We start from the raw sequence: 13,084 nt of genomic DNA on the forward strand, positions 1-13,084 counted from the left end.
AGGCAAGAAAAATCTACATTTCCCACAAACGTAAAAGGTGTCAGTAACATAATTTAACAAATCAATAACATTCAGTACTGAAGTACTCTAAGACATTATGCAAAACCTAAAGTTTAAAAAGCATCTAAACCTTTACTTCTTTTTCACAATTATTCATTAGTGTGTGTACTTCTCAGAGAAAACTATGAGGACGTTTGTATTTGCATCCTGATAAAAATCAAAACCAGAAAAGACGCAAGCAACACAAACGATTTAAAGTCATTCAACATTACGCTGATTCTATTATTTGTTTCTAGTTGAACACTATAATAATGACCATATGTTTCAGTCACAAATGTTCAGACGTGGAAAATGCAAAAAACTCTTGTTAAAATGTGTGTAGTGATGGATGCTAAGTCTAGGGTGGCCTTTAGGTTCCACGGGTTCCAAATAAAGCAAAAACATTTTATATTCACACGCCTGCCCCTACATTTGAGGTAGCAAAATGCTAAAACATTAAAACATTCTGTTTTTACACTACAAAGCCATGCTGCTTCCTGTTATGTAATAACATTGTTTTTGACCAGCCTCGGTCAAAGAGAATAATATATGATGGTGTAAGATTTTTAAAGGAAGATCACAGGGATTAGCCACAGGCTCTTTAACAAACATGATGGTCTGAGGTATGTCATTTTTAAAAGGTTAGTCTTCAATTATTACAAAGAAAAACTTTTCTTTCCCTGAATGAGTTGAGCAATTTTCCTTAGCTTCCTTGGGAGAAAGAAATTAAGAAATTCTTCATGTTTCATATAATGAGAGTCTCATAAATTGTAAACTCCAATTACAACCCACTGCACGAACTTAATTTGCTGGTACAGATCTGTCAGCAAAATAAATGCCCTCTGAGACAAAGTGAAAACATGATGATTGCTTCCCTTTGATCTCAAATGCATATGAATGCATCTGAACTGCGCAGTCAAGCAGAGTTTTCGCCCTACAGCCAGAGACATCCCATAGTTTTACTGTGATACTTTCATATGGTGTCAAACTTTATCGAAAAACAAAAATAACATCTATCACAAATACAAAAGTCAAAGATCTGTAGTGTTGATATTAAAAAAAAACAAAAATTCAATTTGCATTTGCTTCACAATTTTGTGAGCACACAGCACTAAAGATTTAAAGGGAAAGTTAAAATGAATCTGTCATTGTGGGAGTAAGATCTCATAATGAGTAATTTTGGAGAAGTTAACTCCATAATTTTCCTTTATTTAGTTAGGCAAGCAAATCTAGGTTGGGAAATGAATTGTTTTTTTTTACAGAATAAATGTGAATGAAGCATTTTAGTTTGTTCATGTTAACCAGACTATGGAGAAAATTTAACCAATATTAATCTGTCTGACTGTTTCTTTAAAATTATAAAGACAAGAGAACATGTCACTCAAATATGGCAGATATGTACTCATCAAAAAAATCTGAAAGTATTGTAATGAGGTATGACACTTGATTCATGCTTGATTTTATATGCACTTCACAATAATAATAATAATAATAATAATAATAATAATAATAATAATAATAATAATAATAATAATAATAATAATAATAATAATAATAATTTAAAAACAACTGGAACTGTGACAAACAGGTCAGGACAAGAAGTCACACACCGTAAAGAGTGGCTCCTTGCACTCAGTCTAGGTTACAACAATTTAACCTTTAAGCTTTTTGCACATCTTTATCAGTAATGGCAATAATTTGGAGAACACACAGATGTACATTACGCATTCAAGCTATATTCGGAAATTGTGATGACAAAATTAAGAAAACTGCGTTCTCGTTTCACTGTATTAAGTAACTACAAAAATAAGTCATTCATCGCTCCATGGATATATTCTGTTCTGATGAAATTCTGATCCATCTTGGTCTGCTTTGAGAGTTGCAATCACCGCACATCAAAAAGCGACAAACCAGACCAGAAACTGATCCTAATTAAAATGAAAAATATATTTCCCTTGTAGATATCATTAGTACCAATGGCAATGCATCATTTATCATTTATTCAAGTAGGCAAATAGTACTTTTGTTTAAGTATTAAAAATCCTAACAAGTACTCCCTGGTAATACTTAGAGAGTTATTAGGGATGTCCATGTCAGATCTTATGTATTGGCTTTTATGCAAGACGTATTTGATGGTCAGAATCCAGTCCAACAATTTTCTTAAACAATATTCTCATTCTTAGGTGTCTGAATATTGATTCTGATGAATAACAGTTCTGTCTTCACTGCATTGTAAAACCACTGACTTTTGAAGAAAAGTTTGTGGCTAAATTAAACTTGATATCCTTTTGTGTTTATATCAAAGTAGGCATCTACATCGCCTATTCTTCAATGACTCAAATCAGCATTTGACAAAAAAAAAGAAAAAAAAAACAATCTATCTCATATGTGATACCTTATGCAACATAAAAAGTAACAATCAAGTGGAAAAGGGAAAATTTAGAGCCAGCACTTCAGACATTATAGCACAGATGACTTGAGGATGTTTTAATATTTTTAATTACAAATTATTAATGAATTATATTGGAAAGGGATCCATAGGTTATTTTGAAATAATTTTAATTTCTTGATTAGAGAAAAGTTTTGCTAATGTATTTTTAAAAGTATATTGATGGCAATATCTTATTAATGATGTGAATGGCCAATTTACAAAATAGTACCTCTGTTAGACACGTTTTTATGTTGCATATCAACCTTTATCTCACTTCAATAGCACAGATATGTGCAAGTTTAAATAAATGATAGCGTTAAAAAGGCTATGCTGGAGCTTGTTACGAAATGTGTTCTCTAATTGCTGCTGCCACTAATCTGGAAGAGCTGAGTAGGGAAGGCATGAGGGAGGCAGGGAGGGAGGGAGGGAGGCAAGGAGGGAGGGGTGCTCTGTGAGGTGAAAGCCTCACTACAAAACTACAAAAATGTATTATTGTTGTTAATATGTCAACAGGAAAAAAAGGTAGCTTAGAGGAAAGAAAAATCTCTATATTTCTTCTGCCATGCAGGCATCATGTTGACAATTTCTAATTACTGCATGTGCTGCGCAAACCCCCTGCTTGTTGTTTTTGACGCCCTCTTTCTCTGGAGTGACAAGCAGGAAGTGACTTTTGCTTGCTGGCAGTTCTTTAATTTCCCTCAGGTAATGTAGTAAAGTGATTTCATTGCATCACCTAAAGAGTCATTATGTGTCATAACTTCTGCTCTAGTATGTTAAAGACAAGATTGAATAGAAAGAACAAAGAACAAGACACAGATCTGTGATCAACAAACCAAACAAAGTCCCCGATTTGAAAAGAGATACAGGAAATGCACCTAAATTAAAACAAAAACCTGCTGAACCTGCTGTGCCATGGATAAAGCAAATATACTGTTAACAGTACATATCACTGTTCTTTACCCTGTTCTAAAATATTTACACAAACTAATGTAGGTATTGGTTTTATAAGTGAAATTAATATGTCATTAACTGCACAAATAAAGCACTTTGTAAAAGTTTGCATTCTTCTTAACAAAAAGAAAATCTGGCTTGCAGTAATACCTTCTAATACCAGTGAAACATGCCAAAAATGCAAACCCCCTGAGTGCATGAGGCTTATTAAGAAGGGAGCAAGAACTTGGTTTTGAATTATGAAGGAATAACTGAACTGACAGGGACAAAATTGCATTTAAATCGTATGTTACATTCCTAAAAAACTAAGAAAGAACTAATCAGTCAACTAACCACTTCACTTAAGCAGAATACAAGTTTGGGGCCCTTCTTCCTGTTAAGAACATGACCAACTTCAACCAGGGGAGTCAGAAGCTTGGGGGTAGGGGACAGACTGAGTAGGACAGGAGTGGCTGTTCACCAGCCGCTGGTGCCTTTTATCACTCTCCTGTACGGCTTGTGGCGACTTGACTGGCCTGTCATGGTTCTTATTTTAACTGAAGATTGAGAAGTATTTTACTTTGAAAAATAATTTGTTTTGGAAAAAACAAAGTCAACTTCTGCCTCTGTTTGAATTCTTTCCAGAGAAAGTTTAAGAAAGCAGTCACTGATAATTGATTAATATTTGCTGAGACGTCTTTGTGAACAAACCAAGCACAAACACAAATATTAAACTAATTTTATGAATCTCTATCGTGTTACGAAAGTTTATTTCTAAAGAGCTTTGTCTCTTACATGTGCCGTCCTAAAAAGGTTCTGTGCAGTCTTCGAGGTAATGTGACTGAATAGGATCTGTCATCCTGTTTGCAGTTTTAACTAAATATTTGATAAGCCAAAATACCATTTTTGTCAAACTCCTTAATGCACTGGCTAAGATTCATAATGCTTCACTAGACTTTACTTTCTATAACCAGACATGACTAAAACTGAATTGGAAGGTGTTGAAAGTTGCAGTATGATTCGACATCCTCCTATTTACTAACAGCAGTTATTTACATAAGTCTCTGACCAGGAAATCCAGTTGGTGATTCATTTTATTACTAATCCTAATATTAATAGCTTAATGCCTTTAGCATTCATTACATTGTTATAAATTTTAATACTTTGGCATTTCAATATTTTTTATATATTTGTTGACTGTTGGTACAGTCAATGTTGTCCATTTTAAAAACTGGACCTGGAATTACTCACATGAATATATAATTTGACTACTTACATTGACGTTAATTTGACTCTAATTTATTCAAATGACTGACTCAAATGGGACATGCTAGTTCAGTATTTCAACTTCCACTCAGGAAAATGCCTCTCCCTACAACACTCTGAGAATTAACCTGCAAGAAAATCTTGAGCATGTTTTATTTATTCACTCAACTATCATTACTCTGTAGCGACAAGGACTATTTTTAGTGCATCAATTTTCATAAAGCTATGGAAACTTTTTGCCTTCATAAAATCTATTATTTTTATTTTAACATTTTACACTTGGTATGTCTTACATGAGATGGGATGAGATCTAAAATCGGTACAATAAGACAAAAACCTCTACTCTCTTAATGCCAAACTTACAAGGTCAAAACATTTGTTAAATCTGATATTAAACCACACAACACAGATAAAACAAACATTAGTTTGCTTGTTTCTTCAAGAGTTCAAAAAATAATTCAGAATTACAATTAACAATTATTTGAATCATGAAGACAGAATGAAAATGTGTAAAAAAAAAACAAAAAAAAAACCAACTCCCCCCCCAAAATACAATGCCTTATATAGTATGTACAAAATCCAATAAGCAGATTTTCATCCTTTTGCTGGCTCGTCTGACTAATCATCTGTCATTCATACATTAAGCCTCAGAGCTCTAAATCAGCAAATCCTCTCATAAATCTATTGTACCAGTGCTGTTGCAACCTGGTTTGCAAATTCAGAGACGGTAATAGCAGCTGGTTGACTTAAACCTCTTAACACATCAGACCTTTAAGAAATCATGGGTAAAAGGTATTAAAGAAGAAAATTAAGTAGTTTAAAGGTGCAAGTCTTGCTACATCTTTAATGTGTGTACTTTAGAAGTACTCATTGTAAAGTACAAAATTAAAAGTTTTTAATCTTCCTTAATATGTAATTTTTATCGTGCGGTCACAGCCTTGTACATTTCTTGTTTCCAGTGTCACATAATTCTCTTTGACTGCCCCCAACTGGGTAAGACAACTGGGCAAAAAATAATCAGAAAGCGTCATGTTACGCTTCAAGCATTCTGCATGCTCAGGTGAGTGAGGTTCACAAAAAAACCTCACTCACCTGCAGGTTTTCTGCACAGAAAATATTAAGTACATTTTGGATTAAATAATGTTCTCATTGGGCCTTTGTTCTCATTGACGTCTCAGACACAGTTGCATTTATTCTGCAGTGGTGGTAAACATCTGTCTTATACATAATGCAAGCAGCAACACTCATGGCACAGAACTTCTCAATATGCCCAAGACATCTGTGGCAGCGAAGCTTATCTTGTGAGTGGATGATAAAGTATAGAAAGCACAGAATCACTTTTGGTTGAGAAAATAAGGGACAACGTAAACAACTGTCTTGCGCTAAAGTTATGTAAAAATATTTAGAACAGCCTTTGTTCAGCCTATTTAAAGCTTGGGTTGTTACAGATGATGGAAATTCCTTCAAAACCGAGGCTTGATTTAAGTGGCCTTTTATGATTTCCCTATGAAACTATTTTAAAGACTGCAAATAAGGGATTAGCTACTCTGCCGCAAAAATAACAAACTGTAAATTGCTTTTAATGAACAACTTGATCTGAACATCTTCACTTTTTCTCATCATCAGACTCACGCTGAAGTCAGGGGGCCTGTCGAGTCGAGAAACTGCATGTTTATGTATACGTGTCAGAGAGAACAGCTGAGCGATTTATTACAAAGACCACACTTGGTTACGTGGCCATTGTTCCCCTGACAAACTTCCCTACATTCAATCTCAGGTTTTCACTAAGTATTACAGTCTCTCATCTATTTTTCAAAGGAAATTTAAACAATACAATCCCAACAGTGGTGGCTTCTTAAGAGAAGTTAGAACATTCTGTTTAGAGTATTAGTCTTGATAAAAAGGGCCTGTCCAGAACAAGAAATGGCCAATAACCAGAACAATAAGATACATACTACGGTACAGACACTTCAAGTGAAGAATGAATGTAAACAGAAACAAAATAATTTTGAAGTTCTTTCATTCAATTAGGGTTTTTACCCTAGAATTTTGGCTATTAAACTGAATGTATGAATATATTCACTACCATCAATCGTATAGAATCTAACGAGGCAGCAGTCAGGATATTTTTTTTTATAGATTGTAATTATTCAACCTCTCCAAGTGCCACAGCACAAATGCAATTTAAAAAAAACAAAAAAACAGCACACATCTATCAGTGTGCTATTTGGAACACAACACCTGCTTCTGTTGCTGTTTGTGGCTCTGCGATTTGTTAAGTCTGCCAGAGCTGGTTGAAGCAAAAAGAGGAGAAACATCAGTTTTATCTGGGAAGGGAAGCTGAGCGTGAGGAAAAAAACAGAAGTGCAGGTGGTTGCAGACGTAAGGGAGAAAAAAAAATGCTGGCTGCAAGTTACTGCCTGACTTCCATCACCAACCCTGGACCTTAGGCTGACACTCAGTCAGATAGAAAAATAAAGGCATAGCTCTAGTGAGGAAGACAACTGAAAAACTAAACTATGTTTAGAATTTTGACTCCAACTAATGCTGATGTGGTGGTGACTGAGCTCACACACAAACATTTCAGTCATACATGCATACACTCTGAGCTGTCGTTTTATTCACGCTCAATCACTCACATCCAGTGCAAATAATGCAGTAACAGTCATGTGTAAGCATGCGGTTTTTCTGCAAACAAAAAGGAAGAAGAAGTTGACATACGCTACCTCAGTGAGCGAAGTGAGGTATGGTTCCCGGGAGGGAGTCAAAGATCATCCTGCCGGTGCCATCTGTCAAGTGGGCTGGCTACAAAGGCTGTAGAGGGAAGTGTCCCTCTCCCTCCCTCCTCTTTATCCCCTCAGTTTCAAAACAAACTACTGTCTTGGATCAAAGCAGAAAGCCATGCTCCAGGAGCAGGGGTATCCTCCCCCAGCCTTGAAGCCAATCTGAAGCAGCTTAAATCCCCAAAGAAAAGAAAGAAAAATGCTCCTCCCTGCCCGACTTGCTCCTGTTCTATCTGCCACCGCACAAAACCGTCTGTCCGTGTGTTTCTCCCGTCTGCTCTGCTTCTTTCCCTCCCCTCTCCCCTTTCTGATCCCGCTCCACTCACACATTCCGCTCTCTCGCTCACTCTGGCAAAGCACACTGTACCCACTGAGGCTCGCACAGACTCACAAGCCCCGTCCTGTGCAGATAAACATATGCAAATATCACAGATAAATAAACACATTCACACAGACGCACACATTCAACCTCTACAGGCAGGGTTTTGTGGTCTGCGAGGTTTGCTTCCGCCCCCACTGTTGTAGTCACATAAAGCAAAAATATCATAGCTTTATATGTGTTCCTGTCAATGACATGATCTGGAAATGAAAACTGAAAAGCCTCTACAGCTAAGAGAAACACATGGTTGCAGCTTCGGTTGCCAAACGATTCTCACACATTCAACCAGGAGAGTTGTGTGTGTGTGTGAATGCATCTCAAAGGAAGTGAGGAAACTACTGCTGTGATGTAACAACCGATATCATGACAGACTTGAAAGATTGTGTTGATTTCTAGAGAAAATCCTATTTTTTGTCATGATTACATAAGACAAGCCACATTGTGTGTGTGTGTGTGTGTGCGTGTGTGTGCGTGTGTGTGCGTGCGTGTGCGTGTGTGTGTGTGTGTGTGTGTGTCTTTGTGTGTCTTTAAGAGTACAGAGTAAAGCAACACTAAGCGTAACTGCACGCTCTCTAAAGATGTTCTATTTTCAGCCTCCTGTCGTAATGCACAACAGAAGAAAGAGGACAGCAAGGCTCTATTATGAGAATCTCCCCTAAATCTGCCCCCTCCTCCTGACACCAGCGCTGCCTCCACCTTCTTATCTCTCTCCCTCCATGCTGAAAGCCTCCACACTTACAGGAGAACAGCAGGGGGTGGGGGGGATGCCGTTGTCAAAGAGATATAAATAGTCTGCAAGTGACCTGATCCATTGATGCTCAAGCAGCTAATGACAGGTAGAAAGTAAACTTTAAGTGATATGCTGGGAATAGTTTGGAGTCGGGGGCATAATCCAGTAACTTGTGGTGCCTTCATGAACAGATTTACTTTTTCAGTTTAATTAAAAATGGATTTGGACCAAGCTAATAATGTGACCTTTATCATATAAACTAACCATATTAGTGCAGATAAAACTGTGCAGCACACTGGCATTTTGAGCCACGATTAAATTGATAATGAAAATCCAGAGACTAACATAGTTTACAAAATGACAAATCCAAAACTTATTTTGATTCTTCTCTCCTTGTCCTCGTTCACCATGAATAACAATGACTATATACAAATATTTACTGCTTTGGAATATGGAATAAATGAAATACAGTAAAATATGCTTTACTGACGAAAAGAACTGATGACATAACCTACGAAATGAAACATTGGAGGTTTCTGACAGCAAATTAAATTGAACAAGTCAATTTATTTTAGCACATTGAAACTTAATAAATACACGGTCTTCCAATCTTGTTTTTCATTGAAAAGAGGTGTAAGAAATTCCGTATCTTTATGCAAAATTGTATTAAAGGAATATGTTTGCTGAGGTGTGACTGATGGGTCCAACTTTTTCTCTCAAGCTTTTAACACTCTGACACAATTTTTCCAGGAGGACACTAGAGCCTTATTACTGGCTCATGAGGGAAAACCTTGCTATAATGCCGTGCCAACTTGATCATGTGACCATTAAATAAATAATATTATGAACCCAGGTCCATGAGAGATTTAATGCAGATCATGTGCATAATTAGACAATTACCAATCTATGTTTTATTTCTCACACTACTTTGAAAAAAGAAAATGGTCTTGGCGCTTTGTGAATATGTTTAAAAATAAATTAGTTTCTATATTGTGTTTGATTTCAAGTTAATTTTTTGCTCCATTTCCTCAACAAATGATCTTGCTTCTGATTATCCTGATTATCAAGCAGTCACAATAACCCCATGCTTACAAATGTATTATGAAGCACAGACAACAACACTTTCGACAAACTCTGGATTTATTTCAATTGATTTTATTTATTTGGTGAAATTTCAAAGCTAATGGAAACCTAGAGGTCTAGTTCATGGTCAATTATGAAGAATCAAATGAGGGGAAATTCACTTAAAGTCAGTCCAATTGATTTACACAAAATCCTGACATATAGTCAGATTCAGATCCATTTATGCGCAGTCCACGTCTGTCCAAATGATGATGCGGTCAATTTCAGTTAAACTTGAATTGCATGTTGTTAAACGTTATGTAAGGAATCCATTCAGTTATTCTCTTTGTACCCATCTCTCATTGAGGGCAAGAATGCATTGATAATACTACTAACCAATAAATTGTTAAAACAGTCAATACACATCAACTATGTTGATAAGGTTCCATTTATTATGGTTCAAAAGCAACTCTGAAAAGAAACATCTTAAATGTATTTAAGTGCTAAGCCGTTCAGTGACTTATAGACTAATGGAAGTATTCTGAAGTCTTTTTGTTTCTAATGTGTAATCTACAAAATAGAGATTTGAAATAAAAATATCAAAAAGGGGCTAATATCTAAAAAATAGTGACCTTAAATTATTTCGGTACCATTTACAAACAGATCAAAGGTATGATTGCCTCTTTGGTAGTTTATATATGAGCTTGCAGTAGCACCTCATTTAAAAGGGAAAGAAGCATTTATTATGTCAGGTTGTTTTACGGTGAATGTTATTGTGGACAGAGATATATATACATATATATATATATTTTTTTTTTATTTTAAATAAAGATAAAATAAAGACTGCACAGAAATGCAAATGAAAATGTATTTTTAATATAATTTTGAAATTGAATATACTCTGAAGCAAGGCTGAATCAAACCATATCCATGCAACCGATTTTGTTTGGTGTGCAAACTTTAACTAATGTAAGAAAATATTGGTTCATAACACAAAAGTCAGTATCAGCTTGACTTTTTTCTGTGTGCTAATTTGAAAAGGTTATTTCAGTGTTTTTAGTAAATCTAGCAACAGTTATGCAACAAAACTGTTGCAACAAAAACTAACTACATTAGAGCCAACTTTGGTAGATAAAGTGGGAATCAGTTCAGTCAAGATAAAACTTATTTAAAAAAAAAAGTAAATATAAACAAGCTGTAGTTGCAGCATGTAAAGCTACACAGCTTTTGTGTTTTAAATATGAGTAAAAATCTGCCTTAGAAAATGTGTTAGCTAAAGGCAATAATAATACCAAGAGAAACACATTTGATTTGCATATGTAATTATTCTTTGACCAAAAATGGAAGCACAAATAAGAACCAGTAGAGACCTTGATGCTACACTTCAATTGACTTATGTTGGTTTATTAGAGTGATAACTGAAAACTGCTTGGAATGGTCATCCCAGTCTTAACCTCAGCTGTGTTTTGTTACTGGATTTCTGTGCAAGGCACTGAATGCTCATAACAAATAAACATTTTCAAGAAGAAGGGGCTTCATTAGTGAAATTTGCCCCAGGCAACCTTGGGCCAAACATTGGTCATTGATTTTATGTTGCAATACATATTGTATGCTTTGGTGAAGAGATGTGCAGAGATGCCTGGTTGTACGTTCGGCATGATGGTAAGGCAAAATGTCAACTTGTGTCACCTGGAGAGCAGAGAGTAGAGCCTGATATTGAAAAGAACGTTTTAACGTGGTTCAAACATCTGATTGGAATGCCTCCGGGGTGCTTTTCAGGCCACATCTTCCTGGGAGTAAACCATATATTATATATGATGGGAGAGAAATGTCTGGCTCTACCACCTTAGCTTATTGCCCCAAGCTGCTCGACTTTATATAAGAAGAAGAAAAACACATAAACAAACAGATGGTGTCAGAATAAAAAGGAGTTAAATGTAAATGCATGTAACTCTTTTGCAATTTTTAATTGTGAAAGAAATTGTAATGCATGTGTCACTTTTATTCAACTTCTAAATTGCTTGCACCTTTGTGTTAGTTTACTATATAAAATCTTAATAAAATACTTTTAAATTTGAGGCTGTAATGTGAAAAAAAAGGTTTGTGTATGAAAACTATGGAAAAGTATTGTATTTTTTGGGTGGGTGCACTAAATGGACAAAGCAAATTCTGAGCCACTGCAGAAAGGAGTTTTCAGGTTTACTTTGGTTGTATAATGGCCGCACACTTCCAAGCACAAGACAGAACAGTTAAATATTTTATATGATTCTTCCATGCTGTTGCCCGGATTCAGAAAATTAATAATCTGGATGTGATTTCCTACTGTAGGGCTTCTGACAGTTAAAATGTTCTGCTGTATTTTTATTTTTTTTATTATTCGGCAGGCATGTAAAACTACTGCACTTCCTTTAACTAAGCTTGCTTAATTTTATTTCGATTTATTATTCATGGCAACAAGGGAGTGCACTCAAAGCATCTTCTCATTTGTAGTCTGTGGCATGTCTGTCCCTTGTGAATGCGGTTAAAAAGCAGTTTTAATTTCCTTTTTGCTATTTTCTATTTATCCTTCGGAGCTAGGGTCCATACACTCTTCTCTGTGTGTGTGTATGTGCTGAGTTGTTTGGTTTAGCTAAAGTTAGGAGAGTATTTCTCAGACACATGAGTTAGACCCTGTCCTGATAACGACCCAACTTCCTACCTCTGCGATGAAACAACCCTTTTCATCAAAACCTGAGTTCTTACAACAGACAACCTCACAATAATTTATAGGAACAATGCATAGATCCATTGTGCCACCATGTGGACATCAAAATGCACCACACCACAGATACAAAAATGGAAAGAAATGAGGAATAAATAAGAACTTTTATGAACACAAAATTTTGTTTATTTTAAATACTTCCTGTTTAAAACTAATACGTTTTTCATTGGTTTCCACTTTCCTCAGTGGAGAGGAAATATCCAGAGAGAGTTTGACCAAGCCGCAACCCGGGGAGTTTTTTTTGTGTTTTATCTTCGAACTGCACCAGATGCAGAAAGCGAGGTGGAGACTAAATCAATTTTAGCTGCATCGTCTCATTAACTAGGGCCCTTGGGTGAGCCGGGCTCCATGGTGATGCCCTTGCAGGAACAATGTGGTGTCACTTACAGGAGAAGCGAAGCAGGAGACTAGAAATGTAATTACAGGTGTTAAAAATCCCTATCTTTAGCTTAGTTTAAAGCAAAATGTCATCACTTAATATAACCGCTTAATATTTATTGTAGATTGTTACCAACGTCATTGAAGAGTCTTGCTTTTAAATTGATCTTTAAACCTTCAGCCCCACCTAAGAAGGCTGCTGCAGTACAGCTTACAATTCTGTGATAAAAGATAGATGAAGATGAATATGCTTATTCAGGTTATTAACTCAAATGAATAATTTAAGGCTTATTAATAAAAAAAATATCCTAAAATAACTGAAGAC

The 13,084-nt window shown here is 35.7% G+C and overlaps 1 protein-coding gene across 8 annotated transcripts in view; it reads right to left on the bottom strand.

The window, feature by feature from the left end:
* Positions 1 to 7,717, bottom strand: part of gramd1bb (GRAM domain containing 1Bb) — a 97,726-nt gene extending 90,009 nt beyond the window's left edge. For 3 of the 8 annotated variants that reach the window (XM_017308233.1, XM_008425943.2, XM_017308231.1), the window contains exon 1: positions 7,393 to 7,710. The gene's annotated coding sequence lies outside the window, so the exon portion shown is untranslated. Of the gene's footprint in view, positions 1 to 7,392 lie in introns of all 8 variants that reach the window. The other 5 variants (XM_017308230.1, XM_008425941.2, XM_017308229.1 and 2 more) reach the window with 4 other exon arrangements.
* Between the last annotated feature and the right edge of the window lie 5,367 nt (positions 7,718 to 13,084).

The sequence above is a fragment of the Poecilia reticulata genome, linkage group LG13, assembly GCF_000633615.1.
Source record: "Poecilia reticulata strain Guanapo linkage group LG13, Guppy_female_1.0+MT, whole genome shotgun sequence".
Classification (NCBI taxonomy): domain Eukaryota; kingdom Metazoa; phylum Chordata; class Actinopteri; order Cyprinodontiformes; family Poeciliidae; genus Poecilia; species Poecilia reticulata.